The sequence below is a fragment of the Alexandromys fortis genome, unplaced genomic scaffold (genome assembly GCF_014885135.2).
Source record: "Alexandromys fortis isolate MF-2015 unplaced genomic scaffold, M_Fortis_MF-2015_v1.1 scaffold_54, whole genome shotgun sequence".
NCBI classification, from domain to species: Eukaryota; Metazoa; Chordata; class Mammalia; order Rodentia; family Cricetidae; genus Alexandromys; species Alexandromys fortis.
The window spans coordinates 3,826,844-3,832,236 of record NW_026067958.1 but is presented as its reverse complement, the minus strand read 5'-3'; the positions used below and the strand labels follow the sequence as shown (position 1 = coordinate 3,832,236).

Here is a 5,393-nt window from a genome sequence, read left to right as displayed (position 1 = left end):
GTCAGTGTGGTGATTTCTCAGAAAATTAGAAAACAACCTTCATCAAGACCCAGTAATACCATTTTTGGGTATATACCCAAAGGATGCTCAATCATGCCACAAGGACATGTGCTCAACTATGTTCATAGCAGCGTTGTTTGTCATAGCCAGAACCTAGAAACAACCTAAATGCCCCTTGACCAAAGAATGGATAAGGCAAATGTGGTACATTTACACAATGTAGTACTATACAGAAAAACAAAAACACCCGACATCTTGAATTTTGCAGGAAAATGGATGAAGCTAAAAACATTATTTTGAGTGAGGTAACACAGACACAGAAAGACAATTATCACATGTACTCACTCATAGGTGGTTTTTAAACATAAAGCAAAGAAAGCCAACCTACAAACTACAATCCCAAAGAACATAGACAATGAGGATACTAAGAGAGAATTAAATAGATCTAACCTACATGGGAAATAGAAAAAGACAAGATCTCCTGAGTAAATTGGGAGCATGGGGACCTTGGGGAAAGGTTGAAGGGAAGAGGAGAGGAGCAGGGAGGGGAGCAGAGAAAAATGTAGAGCTCAATAAAAATCAATAAAAAGAAAAGAAATTTGGATTGTGGGCCTGAGCCCACTGCTGGGTGACTTGGATGTATCACTGTAATGTATACCATTCCCCAGAGCCAGACCCATACCTGAGCTACTGCTGGAAGAGGATGTGGTCTTACAGTTGGGAGCATGAAATCGACTACCATACCCATCCCAAAGGAAGCCTCCCCCAAGGAGATCACGGTCCAGAAGCCATGACTGCCTACCCTATCAGCGGAGATAGTACGAACACAGGGACAGCGATGCATATTGGTGTGAAGAGCAGAGTCCATCCTTTGGAGAGGTCTGTTATGGTCTTCACGTTTCCCAGCATCTGAGATGGTCACGAGAGAGGGGGCCATACTGTACCTGTAAGCAGGCCCACCACTGTCACAAACGCCATACCAGGTCTTGTAGCACTGTCTCCTCGAGAAGCCAACAGTAAGTGTAGTAGACAGAGTGTGGAAAATGACAAGGATGGATACCTGGTGTCCTGCATCTGCAATTGGCTCCAAGAGCAATATGAGATCGTGGGGAACCTGGACAAAGTTACCTTAAGCAGGTGAAGTGCTTGGACCATGCCAGAGGTCACAGACTGCCCTGAAGATCATACGTTATGTGTGCAAGTACTGGGATGCTGCCCATCTAGAAATTAATGTTCTTAAGAAAATAAAAAATGACAAAGAGAATAAGTTCCTGTGTATTCTGATGTCTGACTGGTTCAACTTCTGTGGTCCTATGTGCATCACCTTTGAGCTCCTTGGTAAGAACATTTTTGAGTTCCTGAAGGAGAACAACTTCCAGCCTTACCCCCTACCACAAGTCTGGCAACATGACCTACCAGCTCTGCCATGCCCTTTGATTTCTATATGAGAACCAGCTGACACACATGGACTTGAAGCCAGAGAACATGTTTGAAGCCCTTGAAAGAGCACAAGAGCTGTGAGGAGAAGCCAGGGAAGAACACCAGCATCTGTGCGGCAGACATTGGCAGCGCCCACATTTGACTGTGAACAGCACAGCACCATTGTGGCTACCCATCACTATTCCCTCCTGAGGTGATCCTTGAGCTAAGTTGGGCACAGCCCTGTGATGTCTGGTTGCATTCTCTTCGAGTACCTGTAAGGCACTTGGTTGTGATGAAGATCTTAGGGCCCATCTCATCACACATGATCCACTGTACCAGGAAGCAGAACTATTTCTACAAAGGGGGCTTGGTTTGGGATGAGAACAGCTCTAATGGGCGGGAGGAATGTGAAGGAGAACAGCAAACCTCAGAAGAGTTACATACTCCAGGACTTCCTAGAGCATGTGCGGCTGTTTGACTTGATGAGGAGGATGTTAGAATTCAACCCTGTTCAGTGCATCCCTTCTTTGCTGACTTGACCCCTGAGGAGCTGTTCTCCACAGCAGCTGTAACCCTAGCAGATGACAAGTGAAGACCAGCAAACAAGGAGTTGGAGAACTGGACTGGGCTGCTGACCCCTTTTCTCCAGCCTCTCCCACTGGTGTCTGAACTGGAGGAACTGATGAACAGTGCAATGTGAAAGAAGACAAGGAGCTTGCAAGCGATGGGGGAGGAGTGGTGCCCAACTGCCAGAAAGCACAGATTGGACCCAAGCTATTTATATGTTGTAAAGTTATAATAAAGCATTTTCTTACTGTTTGTAAAGAAAAAGAAGAAATTTGACTTATATTTCTATTTGCACATTTATTTACCCATTAAACCACTTTAGAGAGACCTATGAACACTACCAATTCTCACTAGTTTCTTTGCAGTTTCATATAAATTTGCTGTAATCTCTTTTGCAAGAAAGAAAATCTTTTCAAGGCAATTTTTGTGTCTGATTGATTTTTGCATTCCACAAAAAGGTTTTTGGTATAATTATTGTTAGTTGTCTGCCTGACTTCAGTTTCCCTTTTCTCTTCTTTACTGATGGAATTTCAGTTTGGAATAGGCACTGTTTCCCTATGCAGATCTTTAACATATGAAGCACACATTAATGAATTTTAAAGGAGAAGTGAATAAATTGGGAACATGGGGACCTTGGGGAATGGTTGAAGGGGTAAGGAAAGAGGCAGGAAGGGGAGCTCAATAAAAAATCAATAAAAAGAAAGGAGAAATGGCAAAATCATAATAGTGGGGACCTCATTATCCCACTTTCAACAACAGGAAGCTTATTCAGACAGAAAGTTGAGAAGGAAACTTTGGACTTAATGGATACTTAACAAAATGAAGCTAACAGAGATTGTGAGGACCTTCCATTCAATACCACAGATACCCATTCTTCTGGAGAACCACCCTCAGCTTTCATCATGTTTTAAGACAGAGTATGCTTAACAAATCTAAGACGATTTAAATCTTAGCAAGTTCCTGATTCAACCACAATGCCATTAAACTAGAAATTGATCATAAAAGGAAAATTTACAGATTTGTATACAGCATGCTCCAAATAACCAATGATTCAAAGAAATAATGAAATTAGAAACTATCTTTATATGTGCAAAAATGAAAGCATAACGACTCAAATAGAAGAAGAACAAGTAATTTTAAGAGCTTAAGAGACAAATTTAGACTAACAGAAATCCCACTAAGGGAAAAAAAACCCTCAAACCCATATTATACCTAAAAAAACTATCAAGAGAAACACTAATTAAATCCAAATAAAAAGAAATAAAGTAATTACAGTCATAACTGAAATGAGTCAAACAGTTTCTGGAAAAATTATAAGAAACAATCAAGAAAAAGATCAATAGAAGTAAGAATTTTTCTTTTTTCAAACAAATGTTTGTCTAGACTTAATCTTCCACATCTATGTTGTAGTTGAATAGCTTGGTATTCTTGTGAGACTCCTAACAGTGGGAGCAAGGTTGTCTTTGATTCTTTTGCCTGCTCTTAGTACCTAATTCCTCCTAAATGGTTAGCCTTGTGCAGCCCTGATATGAGGGTCTGTGCCTAATGTTGTTTTAGCTTGTTCAGTTGACATTTCTGGGAAGCCTGTTCCTTATTGAAGGGAAATGGAGGAGGAGTGAATTTGGGGAAGAGAAAAAGCAGGAAGAAGGGACTGGGAGGAGTGGAGGGAGGGAAAACTGCTCTTGGGATGCAATATATGAGAAAAGAATATATAAATAGATAGATAGAAAGCTCCAATAGAAATGTTATGCATAGTGCTAAACCCCATGTGTAAACTATTATTATTCAAATTCAAAGTTGACTGAAACCCAACAATTAGAAAAGAAAAAAATAGAACAAACATACAAATAAATAAAATCAGAAATATAAAGGAGACATTGCAACAGATGCTACAAAAATATAGAAAACCTCATTAGTAATTATAGGACAACAATTACTAATGAAAGAGAGCCAAAGCAAACAACAAAATTCATAGAAATACACAGCCACCCAGGACTCATTAAAGCAGAAGCAGAAAGCCAGAGTGGACCTAGAATCATGAAGAGATCTAAACAACAACAATGATAATAATAGTAACAAATATTTCCAAAGATAAAACTAGTATCATATAGCTTCATGACTGAATTCTACCAAATACTTAAAGTATTAATAGCAATCCTTCTTACTCATCTCCAAATAATAACTAAAGGGATTATTTCAAAAGACATTTTTATGAGTCTAGGGTCATTCTATCACAAAGCTAGACAATGACAACCTCAAAAAGGAAAGCCAATGTCTCAGATACTGGATACAAATGACCAAATGGAAAGAAATGGGTTAGAAAACCCAGTAATGTTCAAAAGCCAATAGGATCCAGAACTGTGAACACATTCACTGCAATCCCTATCACAATTCCCATGTCACCTTCACAGAGATAGAAATAGAAATCCTAAAATTCAAGTGGAATTGATGTGGGAGTGTCATATATCAATCTGTTCATTTCATTGGTTAAGCAATAAAGGAACTCCTTGGCCCTGATAGGTTAAAAGATAGGTGGGAGGGGTAAACAGGAGGAAGAGGAAGTGAGGTCAGACTCTGCTCTGCTCCTGGACAGACCAGACAGCTCTGCGCTCTGGAGCAGAGACACCATGATGGACGTAGGCTAGAATCTTCCCGGTAAGCGCACCTTGGGGTGCTTACACAGATGATTAGAAATGGACTAAATTAATATGTGAGAATTAGCCTAGAAGAGGCTAGATAGAAATGGGTCAAGCAGTTATATGAATACAGTTTGTGTGTTGTTATTTCGGGCATAAGCTAGCCAAGCGGCCAGGGTGTTGGGGACGCAGCCCCGCCGCCGCTCCTATTTCAACAGATGGCGCCCAGACGTGTGGCTAACTGAATCCACAAAAAGCCTGAGAAAGCTTGGAAAAGAATGGAGTGAAGCATGTTTTCTTGGTGGCAGAAATTTCTTGGGTCTGCTCCGCTTGCTAGAGGCAAGCAAGCACTCTCATCTAAGAGAGGCTTCCTGACTCCACTTCAGCTGCAAAACCCTGAGGCTCATTAAGAGGTCCTGCCACGAAACACTTAAACGGTGTTGGTGAAAAGCTGAACAAGCATGCTTCTCGGTTTTCAGCCGTAGCAGGAAAAAAGTTGTGCTGTTTTAAAATGCCGGCTTTCTGGGCCGTCCTGCCAGGGCAAACTCTGACTGAGGCAGGAGGGCCAACTACCAAGAGAGGACTTGACTGTTGTCTGTTGTAGCTCGCTGGCTGGCAGGGACCTTGAAATGCCATAGAATTGTGGCTATAAATATGGCTACAGCCTGTATCTCCACCATGAGGCTGGGAAGCTAAGGAATGGACTGGATCTACCTGGCAAAGCCACGGCTTTAATCCTACTCATATTGCTCAGTAATTTAAAGGCTC

At 41.3% G+C, this 5,393-nt stretch overlaps 1 pseudogene; it reads left to right on the top strand.

Moving 5' to 3' along the window:
• The first annotated feature begins 601 nt into the window (after positions 1 to 601).
• LOC126507901 (dual specificity protein kinase CLK3-like) lies at positions 602 to 2,007 on the top strand (annotated as a pseudogene).
• The last annotated feature ends 3,386 nt before the right edge of the window (positions 2,008 to 5,393 follow it).